The sequence below is a fragment of the Taeniopygia guttata genome, chromosome 8 (assembly GCF_048771995.1).
Source record: "Taeniopygia guttata chromosome 8, bTaeGut7.mat, whole genome shotgun sequence".
Lineage (NCBI taxonomy): Eukaryota > Metazoa > Chordata > Aves > Passeriformes > Estrildidae > Taeniopygia > Taeniopygia guttata.
In genome coordinates, this window is record NC_133033.1 from 22,782,606 (window position 1) to 22,801,480 (window position 18,875).

Here is an 18,875-nt window from a genome sequence, read left to right on the forward strand (position 1 = left end):
TACTACAAAAGAGCAATCAATGTAATAATATTTTAAGTGATTTGGGGTTAATTAAAGTTCATTAGAAACCTTCCTGCACACCCCAGAGTGGGTGTGTTTACTGTCAGCTCTACCCCGCTGTGGTGTCCTCTGATGGTCTCCAGGCTCCACCATGGTGCTGAGCCATGGGGCTCCTGCTGCGCTGCCTTCCCTGGCAGCTCCATTCCCCCAGCAGCCTCTTCCACAGTGCCACTTAGGGCAGTCCCTCACTTCTCCAGAACTACGCAAATGATTTGCAGGTGAAAGGAAACCTTTATCAGATGACAACAGTAATTGTTATAAATTACTGTTTTCATCCAGCGTGAGAACGCTAATTAAGCCCAGTCAAGCACAAAGAAATATTGTCTATGGTTGAAAACATGGGCATTTTCTGAAGCTGCTGTTTCAACTGTTTGTAACCATGCAATACATGAACTCCAACTCGATATATTCCAATTCTGCCTCTGAAATCAGCAGGTAAGCAAATAGCTGAAAATTACCAGGATGAAGATGTTTAGAATATGGTTTTCCAACATTAAAGCTGCTCTGCTGCCAACACAGTGTAAGCAAACCTGTGTAATGTTTGTTCCTTCCCCGAGCACAGGGCTCAGCTGCTCCCTGGAGTAGTTCCAGGAAGTCAATGGCAGTGCCCAAGGGATGAACTTAGTGCTGCTCAGATGACCGCAGATGATCAAATTACTGCACTTCATGATATTAAGCTCTCACCAGAGATATTCTAACAGATTGTGTGTGTTTCTAACTCAATTGAAAGAAACCAACTGACTAAATTGAAAGGTACAAGTTTCAGTTTCCAGCCTGCATCCATAGTGCCATTTTTCCTACCAGCAGGCAGGCTTACCAACTCCTCCCTCTCCCATTCCCCATCCCTCTCCATTCCCAGCCAGTGACCTCAGGGACCCTCAGTAGCTGTCATTTGCAGGCACTGCCCCCTTAACCAGCTTGTGCACTTACAGTAGTGTGGGTGCACATCAGGCAGAATAATTGCTTTGTACTTCACCAGTTGGCATAATTCCACTTAGGAGAATAATCCCACAAAATGTTTTTTATCTTTTTTTGTCTTGTTTTATATTCCAGTAACACAGTTCTGCAGCTAAGAACATTTCACATTTTCTTGTTCAATTGTTCATTATAGATTGAGACGGGGGTTTTTTGTCATACACATGCTGAAACAAATACCAGTTTTCTGCCTTTATGTTGCTTTACTGTTGGGTTTAGAAGGTATTTCACAGGAGGATATTAGGAAGATGAAACCTAAATTACCTTCATTTCAATGTCTTTATTTTCCCAATGGAATGACTGAACAGAGTATTCCAACTGATGTTTTGTACATGTCGTTACTGTTGGAAGTCCATGAAATTTTAACTACAGCCACCACTCACTTCCATAAAGTTTCCTTTAGGAACTGGGGATATATTTCAGGTGTCTTAAAAAGACATAAGACAGGTTTCAACATTTTCTATTTTAATTCTTATTCTGGGATCAGAGATTTCTGACAGTGGACTTTTCTATATTTTGTGCTCCTTTTCACAAAAAAATTCTGTATTTATGTGGAGTAACATTTTAAGTAGGAGCACAGAGTCGGGAAGAATGCAAATCTGCCTTCCTAATTGCAATGGAACAATGAATGGCATAAAGTAAATTTGTATATTTGGGAATATGATCAGATTGATTACTGGGGGGACAAACTGAGTCATTTTACAAAATCACATAGATTAATATAATTTATGGAACAAGATATTATAATTTGAAAGAATTATTTCCTTAGCATCCACATGCACAACTTCTCTGCTTTTTTTACTGTTGAGATTTACCCAGTTCTCTGCAGACAGCAATGTCTATTAAAGACCATTCAGCTAATTTATTGTTCTTTCAATACACTCCTCTCTAATGTATTTTCTCCTGTGGATTAATAAAATAAGGGTCAGGCTTCAGAGAGTGATAAAGCATGAGCTAGTGAAGATGATTTATAGTTCAGCTGAGAGTGCCAACAACACCTTTTGATAAATACTCCAATCAGTTTAAAGTTGTCTCCTAACGATGACAATGAATGTTAGCGATAACTTCTCCAGCAAGAGCTGCCAGGATGCAGGAGCTCATAATGGCAGGGAAACAGGTAAAGACCTAACTCCTGAGGAGCCCCTGGGGATTTTTTAAAATTACATCTAACAGAACATGGCTAGAAAACAAAAAGAAAAAATGTAAAATCTTGTTTTTCCATTCAGAAAACTGGTTTTTCCATTCAGAAAAGCATTCATCAGACATCTTTTTAATATTCTAGGTTGTTCTGTATTTTAGCACGGAACCCTTTTCAAACAGAAATTCAAAGAACTTGTTTCTTTAAAATGTATGAATGGTGTTCGAATGAAAAAGGCCTTTAGAAACCTTGAGGGAATTTAGCTATAAATAGAAAACTACAGTCAAGATCTAGAACACTGAGCAAAGTGACTCACAACAGATTACTGCAGTATCAACAAACACTTTCAAGGAGCCACACTGAGCAGAAAATGAAATTGTCTTCGGGGTGCTGCAGGCTCTGGGGAGCAAAGTTTATCTGCAGAGAGATGTGAGGCTCCAGGAGGAAGCCTTGGACAAGGAGAAGTGGGGGAATTCTGCTGAGGAGAGCACTGCAGCTGCCCTGAGAGGAAACCATTTAGTGCTGCCATGTTCAGGGGCTCTAGGAAGAAAGGGGTGTTCCAGAATAAGAGCATTTACAATACTAAATTACACTGTTTGGGATAATTACTAAGAGGATTACAACATTTTTGTATTGATTGTAAGACTCTGTTTCACACCCCTGAAGTAATTACAGGTCCAGGGAGTGCCCGTAGCACTCTCTGTGGCAGGGCTTAAGTGGATCATGTGGACACGATTACCATTTAAATTTTCAAACTCAGAGAGTTTTATCACAAAGTCTGTTTGGAGTTCTAAAACCAGCTCCTATGTTACTTTAAGAACATGGATTTATATGCAAATCCCATCAGCTTCAAAGATATTCAAATGAGACCTGTAAGAGTTATTGTAACACAATTGATTTTACAAATAATACTAACTTTTAAGGACTTTACAGAGTTTTCAGTTCCTCTAGCCTTGAAGCTCATCTTATGGACCAATTAAAAACCAGCACTGCATCAATGATTTCAGAGCCTAGACAGTTTCTCCAGTAACCTACGAAGCTTGGCATTTTAAATTTCTAAGCAAAAAATTAAGTCAAGTTTTATCCATTTGGTCTGATGGGACATCTCTAACCTGTTAGCCTTGAATGCATGATGGTACAATTTGAAATTTCTATGTCAAAACACACCCTTTTAAAAACAAAATAAATAAGCCAAGCAAGTGCAAGTGCCTCAAAGACAGGTATGGTAATGATGCCTTGTTGGGAGTACCTAAAAACAGAGGCCAGACAAAATTTAGGGAATAAAAAAGCAGTTATATTTATTGAAGGGCCTTCAGGTACATTTTAGGCAGACAAAGCCTCCCAAGGGGCTACACCCAAAAATGGACAATGTGTCATGGGTTTCATACTTTTATAAGTTTGGTCCATTTGCATTTTGGAGATTAACCTCCCAATTGCACTTCCAGGTAATGAAGTGATTCACCCCCAGTTTGCTCCCCCCACCTCACTTATGTTTCCTTCTCTTGGGGCCTGAGACAGGGAGGTGTCCTTGACTGCCAGGCCTGGAGAGGAATTGCTGTCTCTGACCAAAATGGGAAAGCAGCAGTTCACACTCTGTATAGAGTGTAGAGTTATACACTAAAGAATTGCAGGATTACCAATATATGAAACACATAAAAGCTAAAATCGTAAGGCATCAGTAAAGAAAGTGTGACTTTAACAGGCAGCAGCATTTGAACAACCACTGAGTGCCCAACCACTTTGGTCCCTCATGCTCCTACAGAGACAGAAATGAGCTCCTGTGTTCCTGACAAAAAAAAAAAAAAAAACGAATTTGAGTTGGGGAAAGCATTTCTCCAGAGATCCATGGCACAAAATATCTCCCCTTCATAGTCCAACCTTTAGCTGATGGACCTTCAAAATTTCCATGCAGCCTGGAAGCCCTGAAAACTTTACTTAAGGATTTAGAGATGAAAAGCATGGAGAGAATTCCTAGCACTCAGCAGCCGTGCTGGGCAGGTGTGAACTCATTAGCTCCCAGGGTCTCATCTGTTCCAAGGATTCACAGGATTTGCTCCTGGCTTTACAGAATTGCATCTGAGAACCTTCCCAAGCTATTAATCTTTCTGTCCAGCCATGACTATAAAATCTTGCTGGCTCTATCAGACTGCAAGATCTGAGAGCTGGTCTTTATAGCTGAGCCAGGAACCTTACAAACTCCTAAAGCCTGACAAACTCCAGGAACCTTTCTCAATTCAGTTACTTTTGAGAATTTGAAAACCCTTAAAATTTATTTCCTTCAGAAGTGAAATTTTGGAGAAAAGAGAATTGGTTGTTCTGGAAAGAAAACACTTCAAAGTGTCAGTTTTTCAGGGAACAGATGTAGCAACCAAATTTTGTTTGTCTTAAGGCTGCAGAAAGACTAAAATAAGGTACTGAATGCATTTTTTATTCTAGTGACCATTCACTACTACCTGGCAGGTTTATCTGAGATATTTCAAGCCTTTTGTTTTGTTTTGTTTGGGTTTTTTTTGGTTTGGTGTTTTTTTTAATACTACTTTACTAATGGCAGAGGAGAAAATGATTTATCAAACTGAGTTTTGCCCACAAGAGGAAGAGAAGGCAGAGAAAGGAACCTCGAGTGACTGCCCCCCAGGCACTGGGGAGAGCAGCATCCCCCGAGGCACGGGCTCCTTCTTGGGCATATCCTGAAATCTGCAGTACCTGATACCTCTGAAAGAGACCCAGTTTTGCTCTGAAGCAGAAAAGGGCTCTTGTCTTACTTCACTTATCCCCAGCTATAGGGTACAACCTTCCAATATCTAATGTAAATTCAGATTATAGCTTTTAACCAAACATGTGGCATGATTATACAGAACATCTTCGTGATCTGGCTAATCAAGTTCCTTAATGTTTCCCTGCTAACACATGGAAAGATAGCAGCTAGAAATAAAGTCAGCTTTAATTAAATTTCATCTTGTGACAACATCCACTCATTTTAAAGCCAGACTCATTTAAGTTCTTACTAATATGCCTTCTTTTGTTAACCAGATTGCTCTCTTTTACACAAAAGTCTGCATTTAAATATAGAAAGAGCAACGGCAAATAGTTGAGATTACAGCACTATTTTTATTTTCTCTTTCCTCAGCTTTTGATTAAAAGGCATGATATTTCCTGTGATCAGTATGAGCTTGAAAGTGAATACTTTATTAGTTCCACCAAAAATAACCACACCTTAGACCTGGGAAAAATGTATGTCTTTATGACATAAAATGTATGTCTTTATGCTGGGTTTTTTTGTGGGTTGTTTTTTTTAACAGCACTAAAGCAGAAATAGCTCTACAACTGAAACAGCTCAAAGTTTAAAGCTAAATTTTGCCATTGCAATGGTTTTCACTCAGAAATAGTTGGGGTTTTCTTTCTGATGGATATTGGTCAAACAGACTGTGTTACAGATATAAGTCTTTGCCACACAGGTGCTCCCTCCAAAACTCCTACAACGTGCAGTTCCACCTTCAACTGACCTTCCAGTAACATTTGCAGTGATTTATTGTGCATGTGCTTGGGTCTGAGGTGCATAGCAATTAGCAAGAAAACAAAAACTGCTCAGGCTGCCTGGCCCATAAGGACTTGAACAAGAGAAAATTATAAGATGAAAAGGGTCTGCAATATGACCCTTGTAACTTTGCTCCCATGTGCTAAGTGACCGAGCTGCATAGCACAGAGAAATTATTCCTTGGCTGGGACATCACAGGCATATCTTTGGAACACAACAATTATCTTCCCAGAACAAAACAACACACTGTGTTTTGCCTCCAATGCTAACACTTTGGTGGAAAAAACCCTGTGCCAGCAAATGGTTTTTATCTTAAAATCCAAGAATGAATATCCCACCTTAAACCAAACCCATTTGTGAATGGCTTCACCCTTGCAGGCTTTTTCATACCAACCTATGCACAGAACACTGTAAGCGTCTGACAATCCTAAAATCAACTATTCTTAGACCTTTTTTTTGTTTTGAAAATAACAAGGATTTGCATTTATCATTTTAAGCATGTCCCTTTCTAAAGTTCATTAAATCCTTCTTCTAGTCTGGCAATACAGATCACTGGTACATAACAAAAGTAATTACTTCCTCTGCAGCATTACTTTTTTATTTATATATTTCTTTATTCTGTGCATTTTTTCTCCAAGTAAGCACTTTCAATCTTTTAAATCCTCTTCCTATGGAACACTTTCCTCATCCTTAATCATTTAATCATCTGAATATGCATCTCCTCTATTCATGTTTAGGAAGGGTATTACTATGAATCCTTGGACTATGGGATGCTGTAAGCTATGCTGGCTGTCACTTCTTAAAGAGGCTGCAAGACTGAATTTTCTATAATTTCATATTTTAGTATTTTATGAAGGAAGGGGAATGTTTAGGGCCCTATAATTTCTAGTGGACATGTTGCAGAGGGAAAGTCAATTGGAAGAAAGGAGTTAGGCAGTGTTCTCTTTAAAAATCAGGGTGTTCAGAGATTTTGAAGGCTTATTGCATGGATAAGTAAGAATTTAAGCAGTGTGTGCACAAATTAATCAGAGACAATTATAAAAATTGTTCCTAGAGATAAAGCTGAGCTGGCTACTGGAGATTACTCCTAGCAGCATTTGTCCAGCCGAAGACCAAGCTGTGTTTGGTGCACTAAGGAGAGTACACACAATATCTGTACCTTTCATGATGCCCATGAGATCAAGTTGAAGGCCAGCACTGGAGTTTTTATTGCAGGTGCTATCACAGCAAAATCTGACACAAGGGTTGTGCTGAAGATGAGGACAGAACAAGATGTTTTACCACTGTGGCCCTGCCCCAAGCTGGGATGCAGCATCCTGCCCCTTCCCACAGTGCAGATAATCAGTGGTTGGGTTTGGGAGTAGAAATCTATTTGTAACAACCCAGCTCTGAGGGAAGATGATTTACCATTGTGCCACAGCTGGACTATTTCTCATTAGAAAGTCATTTAACACTAGCTTAGTTTTTTCTCCAGTACATTACAGTGCAATCACCCTCAGATGTTTTATCAGAGAGCTTCATTTTGGGAGATGATCTGCCCTGGCACATTCTTGTATCTACACAGCTTAGATAACAAAACCACGACTTACTCTTGTATCTTTGCAAGCTCCATTTCTGTCCATTATGTTCAAATAAACAGCAGCAATGAGAGGGGAAGCTAACAAGGTCATTGTATCTTATCCTGCACGGTAATAAAGACATCCCTGATAGAAAGTTAGTGCAAACCCTTGGGGTGATTTTCTGCCACTGCTTTTTACACCATCCTCTTGACTTGCACCTGGCAAGAGAGAGCCTGGTGTGATTTTTATCTTTACTTTTGGAGTGTTACTCTAAAATCTGTTAGATCCTTTGGTCAGTATAATCCTCAATGCTGAAAAACAATCCAAAATGTGTGTTAATTGAAAATAATGCCTTAATATTCTACCCTTTTACAAAACCAGGCTGGGAACAAGAAGCAGAAATTGGTCTGGCTTTTCTGCAGCACACAGGATTCATGCCACTTCAGAGTCTGGATCTTTATTTAGCAGAAGAATTCTATTGTGTTTTGATAGCTTAATCAACACAAAATGCCATATTGTTGGTTTTACAGCAAAACTGAATTTTGCTGTTTACAAATACAGGGCTTTCAAAAGTCCTGACTCCTCTAATCATTGCAGTCAGCCTTTTAAACAACACTTTGTATTACTATACTTGCATATTTTGACTGAGGCATCAGCAACACAGAAGGAAGTTTTCTTATACGGCATCTAAAATGGCAAGAAATAATTTTTTCTCCCCTGTTTACCACATTTCTTAGTAAAACTTTCAAAACAGATCAGACAAGCTACACAATACATAGTTGCAGACATGAACAGTCATATACTCCTGAATATTAAAAGGTAGAGCCACAAGCATTTGCTTGTAGGGCAAAGTTGGATCTACAAGTTCAAAAACATTAATATCCTGTCACAAAATGGTACATAAATGACAAATTGGAAGCTAACATTTAAAAAAAAAGTGGGGGAAAAGGAAAACTACAAGACAAAATGACTCAATCTTGGAAAGATTTTGTTAAATTATTCAGAGACCATGCCTTGTGTTTGGAAATTATATCACAAGTTCTTTTCTAAGTGGAACAGAGACTGTTGAACAAAATATCTCTTAAATAATGCTTATACAACCACCAGTATGTGGTTTCTGCTGCTGCTGCTTGACCAATTATTTTTCATAAATCTAAAAGTTTGGCTGGCTTTCATCTTAAAAATAAAAAACACATCAAACCTTAGGTTGATGCCGATACTTGGACCCTTCAGCAATAATTTACTGGATATCTGTGCATGTTTGCAACAAATGTTTGTTGCAGGGCTTAGTTTACATTCCTGATGTCAAATTTTCTTCCATTCCTAATAAATTATAGATGATAGTTTTAGAAACACTGTTATTGAAGCAGATAGTATTTGATTCAATACATTAAAATCCAATTATATTCCTACATCATAAGTGGATAATAATTGCTTTATTATTAAAACATGGTTTTCATTCTGACAGTGTTTAATGCCTTTCCTGAAATCAGTGCAGCACAATAATATTGACAGAAAAGCTAAAGGTTATATGGACAGCAAAATGTCATGTATTATCATTACACAACACAGAAAAAGTTTCCATTTATAGATTTCATTATCAACTGCATTTTATGCTCAAAATATTTAATCTGTCTTTTTTATCTCAGAATCCCATGTTGACCTTCATTTTAAGGAGGATTTAAACTGCGTACAATGCTGCTGTTCAATCATCTTTATTTTAGTTTTCATGAAAATAGTCTATTAAAAAACAAAATCAAAATGTCACATTTATTAATTTTCTTCCTTTTCTATCACAGTGCCTATTTTTTAAAAAAAAGACTGTGAGCCTGGCTGGTAGAGACACCCAGTGCTTACACTGCCTTTGCACACAGACTGAGTGCACACCTGCAGCCATCTAGAAGGTGGGGACTTCAGCCTTTCTATGTGTTCCAAACATATTCGGGATAAACTGCATCAACTTTCCCTGTGCAGTCGGTGTGATCAAGGTGATGGATTCTCCCACCAACTGGATCTTTAGATAAAAAGGCATTTTAAGGATCACTCTCACAGTGCAATTATTACACCTGTGGTGACATTCTAAAGAAGGATGTTTTCCTGCTTGGTGAATCCTGGTTTCTTCTCTTCCCTTCTTGGCTGGTGAGCAGTAAAATGTAAAAGAGCTTGCAAGATTTGAATATCTATGCTTCCATAAACTCATGTCTCCAGAAGGCAGTTCTTTAGAGATTGAACTAGGATTTTGTTGCAAACAAAGATGATAAAAGAAGCTAGATTACTTCTAGTGGATTTTTTGAGAAGTGCTATTATATAAACAGACAAAATATCAATATCTTCAGCCAAAAAACTCCAACAACAACAAAGCAAATGGAAAGATAAGAGGATTAAGGGGACAATCAACAGGGAGAGTTCACTAACCTTGCCTTGCCCTGCTATTCCCCCCGTGGAAGATGACAAAGAGCCACTGACTTTCATGGAGATATGTCAATCAGACAGGTTGATCTATCATATGTACATTTTATCTTAGTTTGTATTGATCCAATGATATATACAAAATAAACTTAGAAAAAAATTGGTATATTAGGAAGTTCTAGTGATTCAAACACACACTACAACACAGCTAAGAGATACCAAGGCAAGTTATTTTCTAAATAGTGTGCAGAAATTGGGTTAACAAATAACATTACCAAATGTTTGTGCAAACCACAACACTAAACCCACTTTAAAAACTGCTCGTGTGCTAACCTTAATTCCACTGACTGCCAGTGTGCCTAAGGGCCTTCATTACTGAAATGGGTTGCAGTACTTAAGAGCTCTACACAAAACAGAGGAAAGTTTGTACAAATTTCGGAAGGTCTCTTGCTACATCCCTATGCTCAGGATAATGGAGAGGAAATCAGATCCCTGCAAACTGGGCTTGCAAAGAAATACTGTGCATGGAACATAGTGTCTAGCTATAGTGATGAGCTGGAAAGCCTTGTGGCACAGCTCTTGTTATTCTCTCCACAGCAGGTAATAACCCACTCTGAAATCATGGGAAGATTCATACGAGATTGTATAACACTGGAACAGAGCGTGACTCAATACCTGTGGCTGCAACACTCTCTTGTTTGTGTTTTTCAGAAGTTTCAGGACATAGGATATCTAGAGAGCCAGTAAACAAAGCACATGTCAGTGCAAGGCCTGAAAGAGCTGGTGAATCTGGAATACACAGGACCCTGAACCTTGGGCCACCAGGCTGCCTTTGACCACGCTCTGTCTGAACAGGCTCAGCCAGTGCCCAGCTCTGCAGAGACAGGGGGATGTGAATGCTGATTGCTGCAGGTGCTGCAGTGACTCATGGAGTGAGTCCCAAAGGTGCTCTTCCTCACAGTTAGGACTAGTACAAAATACATTGAAAGCTGAATTATTTGGCTTAGAAACCATAAAAAAGGTCTTAAGCCATGATCTTTCCTGCAGACACCTTTCCCCCTCCCATTTGTGACCAATACATATGTATGATTTGACAGGTCAGGCACTCATGAAAAATGACTGTAGGTCAGGTGAATCCAGAGTAAATCTGGATTATGGGTGAAGGAGGTTAAGTTCAGTGTAGGGTCTGAAGGCATTTGCTCCCTCAGTTCAAGATTTCAAGTTCCTATTAATGTTCTGGACCCATGTTATTCAGAGACCTAGGAAGATCAGATCAGTCCACTGATGTGATTTACACGTGCCAGCAGTAATGTTCTGTTCTTAATTCAGCACTAAGCAGAACAAGACAAGTATTTCAATTTTGTTTTGATGGGTTTGATGCTGTGAGCTCTAGGATTTTTGTCTTCCTTTTCTGCTGTTCTAAACAGTCTGTTTAGAAATACAGTGACCAGCTGGCATGCACTTTATAAGAGGAAAAATAAATGCACTTAATGCAATTGTTTGTTACTACTTTGGCTTTTCTCCAAAAAGATCAGAATAAAAATATATATTCACAGCCACAGAGAAGACAATATGAAGAATTTTCTAAACAAAGCTGATCAATCAATACATTTTCCAATAAACAGCAGGAAACTATATCACCCTACAAAATAATGATGGAAACCATCTTACAATAAAGCCCTCTCAGAAGCACTCTTGATAAGCTTTTAAGCTTTTATTTGATAAGAAAATTAATAAACCACTTCTGATGCATAGTGGGCATCTCTGTTGTGCTCAATTTGGCACATGACCCAGAGCAAGTCAGAAATTCAGAATAGAGACCTCACAATGAAGGATGCATCTTCTGAAGCAAACACATCCTGTGCACTCTTTCTCTATAAGAGTTTCTTCCTACTTTACAATATAGACAGATTAAAACAAAGTGCTGCAATTTTAATAAGTGTATTTGCTAGGTTGCTTCCTAGAGAAAATGAAATCTGGAGTTATTACAGATGTCCTGCATTATTGCTTTGATATTACTGTAAGTTTTGTGCCTTATTATATTTGTCATCCTGATAAGACCTAAAACTTGTAGTAAGTAAATAAAATTAATCTTAGAATTAATATGCAATGCTAATTACAATTTATTAATATCATTAAGAATACTCATCAATTTACATGAAATTGATTTCAAGATGAATGTGCCCCCTTGGACAGAAATCAGCATAATTTCCATGGCCCAGACATCACAGTTTTCAGACACAAACAGGAACAGGTTGACTTTGAGGGCAGGAGTGAGAGCAGTGGGATTTTGGCTTTAACGTGACTGCGAACAACACCTTAAACACCTCTTCAGTCACCCGGTGTCCACAAAACGTAAAAGCCAGCCGGTGAAAGGATGCTCGCACCCCGTCAGAGGGCAGGGTCGGGAAACACCCGCGGCACGGCGGCTCCCGGGCTGCAGGGAGCCCGACCAGCTCTGGCCGCAGCACCGCCTTATCATGCTCTGCATATCATTTGTCCTTCTAATTAGCGTGAGGTTTTAATTTCTACTTAAGTAAGTTGCTCTAAGCGTGGTCAGCTGCTGAGTTTGCAGTCTCCTAATTCTTGCAGTAACAAATCGAGCTCTGTAAAATCCCTACCGTGCACTTCTCAGAGATAGATTGCCTTAGCTGATCACTTAGAAAGCAGAGACCTTTCTGTTATTTTACTTACCAATAGTTAATTCACCTCAGGAACAGCTAACCTCCAAAAAATGCCAGTGGCGGGGTAACTAGTTAAAAGTACGCTAAGCCTAAATATTTATGGTAAACTCTCATATAAAAGTCCATGAAAACACTGTCTCTGTTTTCAGTGTAAGTTGCAAATACCCTAAGAGCCCCCACTCCAACTCAGAGGAATACAGAGTATGAGATACATCCATACTTAATGTACTGATATAAATGCAATTTCATAGATTTGTTTTGTCACACATTAAGAAAACATTAAAGGGCAGGAACAGATTTTCCAAGATACCTGAAGTAATATATTCAAACAATTTTCATTGCTGGTTATCAGCCAAAAAGTTGAAGTTTTCTGAGGAAAAATATTATCTTCTTTTTCCTGACCATTGAGGATAAGTGCTTTTCAAGCTTTAATTACGGCCTGATTTTTCACTGAAGATGCAAAGTTAGAAACTTGGAAAAATTAACTTTTGTTCAGATGTCTTTTACTCTTTGTTAAAATACAAGTTGGTACAACTTAATGGATAATTTACAATATTTAGCCTAGCTGTACATTGATATATTGATTTCTTGATCTTGCATCATTGATGCATGTGATTCCCTTGAAAAGATATGAAAAATGCCTAGAAATGGACAGGCCTCACAAAGGCAAGAAAGGAGACTGAAAAAATGTGTTTTCAGGAGTAGATCAAAGCAGCCGACTGGAGTGAATAGTGCACAGTGGTATTTAATTGATCTTGCTGCACCTGAAGAGAACAGGGCTCACAGGACCTCACCATTTAAGAACTCTTATTTAACCCACATGAATTGTGCCTCAGTTTTGTCCAGGATTCCGTGCCTGCTGCACTGACAAGCTCATTAGAAGCCCCGGGGGGTAAGGAACCAAAATGAAGAAACATTCTGCAAGTGTCAGGCACCACAGAACCACTCTGTTAGCTGGTGGCAGGAAACAATATCTACTACACTGCATCGCAAAATTGAAAGTCCAATAGTTTCCCAGTTTACTCCTTCAGTTTCTTTAAAAGTTCTTATTTATAACAGATTTTCACATGCAGTGCCTGCATTAGATTGAATTTAAGGTGTGTTTTAGCAACCCAGAATATTTCAGTGGATTCTAGACAGCAAAGTGTGGACTAGAGAAAAGGAATCTTTGAAGCCTGCAACTAGATACATTTTTTGAGAAAAACCAGCAAATACTGGAAAGCACATTTTCAGGGTATTTGAAGACAGACAACTAAAGAACAGACAATTACTCAGTTACCTTCTAACAGACAGCTTTGGGGTTTTTTTCTATATATCTACAACTTTTTTCATCTATTCCTTTCTTCACCTCTTTTTTGGGGTTTCAAATTGAATGCAAATACCTATAAAGTGCACACATCAACTGGCGCTCAAAGGAGAAGAGTTCATTCATTACAGGACAGTGACAAGACTGGGAAAAGGGAACAGGGCTGACTCTCTGTGAATAATCATCAAAACTCTTCTATCTTAAATTCAGGATCAATGCACAAAGAGGTTTCAAGAAACTACCAGGTAATTAACACATTGTCCTGAATCTAGTGTCAGTTCTAAATTGTGCCATTAACTTCCTTATTTTCCTGAATGTGTGAATCAAATCACTTGTTCTAGACAGAAATCCAGATAGATGAATTTCTACTATCAATCAGTCTGTTTAGAGGTGCCATGTTTAGTCCCAGTTTCACAGAAACATTAATTTACACTTCCAAAAGTGACTGCTGTCATAAAATCAGGGTTGTATTTTGCTGCCATTGAATACCTCGAGCCTAATTTTTAAATCATTATCTTCAAAGACCCTCTATTAATTACAAAAGAAATTAAATATGTAGATTACATAAGCAAAGTACCTCTGATCATTCTTTTCTGCTTACAAAAATACAGATTTTCAAGTCAATTAAAGCCTGTTCATTCTTCTGAGAAAAAATATCTTGTTGGATATTTCACATAAGTCTATTGAGTATAATTGACTGCATTTTATTTGAAAACATGTTGTAGAGCATTAGTGAACACACCAATGCAATGAGCTGCAGCTGCTTCTTGACAGCAGTGTGCAGAAAACTATTAATTTCTTACATCTCTAATTAGCAAAGTCCTGTTTCATACCTTGGCTTACTAAGAAAGGTTACTTTTGCCAGAGAGAATGGTTTTTTTAGTCTAGGACCCACAAACCTTAGTGACTGTCAAAAAAACCATTTTGACTCTTCAGCTCAATTTAAGACCAACTTTAGTTGAGCCAAATTCTCCTTCCACTATTAAAAAAAAAAAAAAAAAAAAAAAAGATAACTCAGAAGAATTGATAAGGCCAATGGAGAACTTGCTTGAGAGAAGTCAGATGATGATTTTAAAGAGTCAACAGCATTGTGTGGTAGTCATTTGACATTTTGCCAATGATCAAGAATTGGAGCTTCATCCATAGAATCATAAAGGTTGGAAAAGACCTTCAGGATCAAGTTCAACCTTCGACCAAACAGCCAAACTGTCACCCAAAGCACAGCATTGAGTGCCACCTCCAGTCATCACCTGAGCACCTCCAGGGACAGTGGCTCCAACACTTCCCTTCCAGTGTGTGCCTGCTCCATCTCACTCTTTAACCTAATGCCAGTGGCCATCTAGGACTGATTTCAAAACACTCTTAGCATCAGCTATTCCTCTGCAGAAAAGTGCTTTCCTAACAATTGATGCAGAAAAATTATTGTCTGCCACGTCAAGTCTTATCTTTCAAAATGGACAGCTCTATTCTGTTGGTCCCCTTACAGGAAAAAAAAAATCCCCACGTAACAGTGACAACCAGAAAACCACACACAACTTGGAAATCACCCAAACACCTGTCAAAAACTTTTCTGGGAAGAAATAATCCCCTCACCCATTCTCATTTAGTTTTGTCATTAACGTGCACATATCCACTCATGCTCCAAAAGAAAACAGTGTTTTCCTTGTCACCAGAAAATAACATCCAATGGCTTAGACTGCATGGCTGTTTATGTACCTAAGGCAATTGTTAGCAAACAATTTTGATTTTCAGTAGTTGCTGTGCAGGTTACACTCTTGGCCCCCACTGGAAAGAGTAATGAGTTATGCAATAAAAATACACTTTGGCATAAATTACAGCAGTCTGCCACATGCTGCTTTCAAATTACAGCTGTAAAATACACTATATTTGTCCAACAGTTATTGCTTTGAATTGCTGCAAATCTCCCTGATTTGGGGCCAGAAGCCTGTGTCTTGCCAAGGTCTGTGCTTAACATTTCATAATTCTTTAATCAATTTTCTCTTTCTACAGAGAGTCCACCATTGTTATTGTCATATGATTTTTACTGAAAATTCTTACAAACCAGTAGTATTGTTTCCAGAGCTGATAGGTCATGAAACCCCTGAAGCTGTCATTAAAATTCAAAAACATTCTCTCATGAACTATTTCATTCTATATATACATTGCTGCAGGGTGGCTCAAAATATGACAGGTGCAAGCCCAAAAATACACCTGACCCGCATTTTAATTTTGTCTTTCTCATAATTATATTTCAAAAGAGTTTCCTTTCTACCAAGTCATTTCTAATAAAAACATGACAAGCACTTTCAGATCCATAATTGCTACTCACTTTCCAGCTTATAATGGACTTACTTTCTTTTAAGAGATAGCTGTGTGTAAAGGGCTTTTTCCAATTTAAAATTGCACTTTCTTCTTAATACCTTGTACTTAATGCTTTTTGGAGAAAAGGGGCTTAGGATTTTATTCAAAGCATATTCCTGAAATCCTTGTCTACACATAATGTGCACTCATTAAACTGGAAAGGAGGCTGGCTCTAAGGCTCACTGGAGATGGAAAGAACATGCCTTTGATTATTATGGTCCTTGCTTCTCAATAAGTATCTCTTTTTTTGTTATTTTTAATAATAACAAAGTCCTACCTTTGATTATCCTTGACCTTGTTTTTAACTTTTCTTTACCACAAAGGTAAACACCTAGAGACTGGATTTTATGCCTCAGGATTGTGGTTTACTCCAGTATTACAGATAAAAACCCAGAAAAACACTAGAAGAATGTTAATAGAGAATTCCAACATATTGTAATGAGGCCAAAACCTCATCCTACACATTTTTGTTTTTCTTGCCATTTAAGGCACTGAGACCTTTAATATAAGCAATTACACTAACAGGCATATGATTCTCAATTTAAATATTACACAGCCAAGAATCCGCTCTTGGAGCCTTGAACTCTGTGGCATGGGTTTGGATTCTTGGTAAATAAAATACCAGCTGGGAAAATCAGCAGTTAGTAGGGGATCTTTGGGACTGTGGAGTTATCCTGATACAGATCTATCCAGCCATGCCAGTATGAAGTGTCAGGAATGAAACACCCACATGTGACCTGGTTCAAAATGCCCCTCTCAGATGCACAAGGTGTTCTAGGTCATGGTGTCTCTAACAGCGTTTTGCAGGCAGCTTGTAGGATCAGGTAGATGGGCACATCTGCATAAAACTAGGGAGTCACACTCACACTGATCTCACTCAATTCCCATAAATATTTGCCCAGAGACAAGTGGCCTTGGAGACACTCAGAACATGGAAAAGCAGAGCCCTGCTAACCTGATTCAGTTTTGATGTTTGACAAGATGAATGTCACAGAGACTTTCCAACCTTAATTATTCCCTGTGGAAAATCCCCATAAAGTATTAATCCATAACTCAGCAATATTCAATTTACCTGTTTTGGTTGGTATTCTAATTTTAGGGATCCTAATTTTAAAATAGTCGTGGGCATTTAATAATTGAGGGGAAAATTAAACTCTGAACCTAGCAGTTCCTTCAGGAAAAACAGAAACAATAATTAGCTATGCTGCAGTTTAGTCACTAGACCCATAATTTTCCAGACACAAGAGAGTCTTATTAAACAGTTCAGTCAGGGTTGTTAAGTTTTGCAATTTTAGCGCCATTCTGGTAATATATGAAGTTTGATTTTATACTGTCAGATACAGCTCCTAATATCTGCCTTTCAGTTTGTTCAATATGTTATGCATGGGTTAGCAGCAGAAAAAGAAAGACCCTTCCAAAACTACCATGCTTGATGTTTGGAATATATTTATATATGTTCATATGATTTGAAGTGGGCTGTTAGTGCCATAGCACATAAATCCATAAGGCCATTGCTCACTTAATGTTTGCCAGAGACACCATTTATTAAACTACCATACATTTGTCTTTCAGAGACCACATCCTCACCAAGCTTTATCACCTGCATAGTATTTGAAGTGTGTAACCTGGCTGAAGGAAGAATAATTTATTTTCCTGTTTTAAATGCATTCCAAATTAAGAACTAGTACTTTAAATTATTATTTTGCAAATTCTTACATGAAAATGTGATAGAGATCAATTGATCCAGAAATAATATATCTAAAGAAGAATTGCTTCCAAGGTGTCTGCTGTAGCCATCACCATACAAACCTCTTAGGAGTTTCAATACGAAATGCAGATTAATGCTGTCAAAAACTGGTAAAAGACTGTCATGCTACAAAACACAAGACAGTACAATGTCTATTTCAGAAGAATTATGTTTCTTGAATATTGATTTGGAAAACTGGATTATTTCTGAAGAAGTTATTCCAGGTAGCTTTAAATTAGAGGTGAAATAAAAATTCATTTCTTATTGCTATATAGTGCCATGGAAACCTGCAAGAACATAGAGCTAAGAACATATTTCATATTTTCCCTGGAAGCCTATCTGCATTTGGGAAAAATGAGACCCACAGGAAACACAGAAGGGTCTCACTTCAAATCACAGCTACCAGCACCTGTCATTCAACCCTGCCCAGGCTGAGGAGAAGCAGAGTGAACTCTGAAATGTTGAACCTCAGACTGGAGCTCTGGCAGCTTTCTCTGACTGATCAATCTTGTGGCCAATCTTCCTTTTATGACCCATTTTGCAGTGAGTATGCTTAGTTATGATTATGGTTGCCCAATAATAAATACAGCAGATAAAATAATCAAGCAATACAAGGACTGAATAACTTAGAGACATTTTGAATTTCAAAATTATTGAAAATTACTCATGAAGAAAGAAAATGCATTGCCATTCAGAAGTGTCTGTGATTACAGGCATTTAAATTATTTAATTGACTTTCAGAGTTGCCAGCATAAGTTGAATGCCCAGATTTGGAGAATCTTAATGGGACTTCCTTGTCTAGCTAACTGCCTAAAAAGAACAGAGACTTTAAATGCTTATAACAAGAAAAGCAAAATGAGGAATTAATCACCACTGCAATTAGCCATGATCTTCCTACCAGCCAGTTTGCAAGCTGCAGTTCATTACATGTTTACTACTAAAACAAAGTTAAATTGTCACAGCATCTAGGAGAAGGCCATGGACAAACTACTAAATGCTGAACAGACAAAGAAAATTGGTGATCCTTGACTAGATGATTTAAGCACTTCTTACACCTTCATGTTTAACACCAGCTGCAGATTCCAGTGACATCTTCTGCCT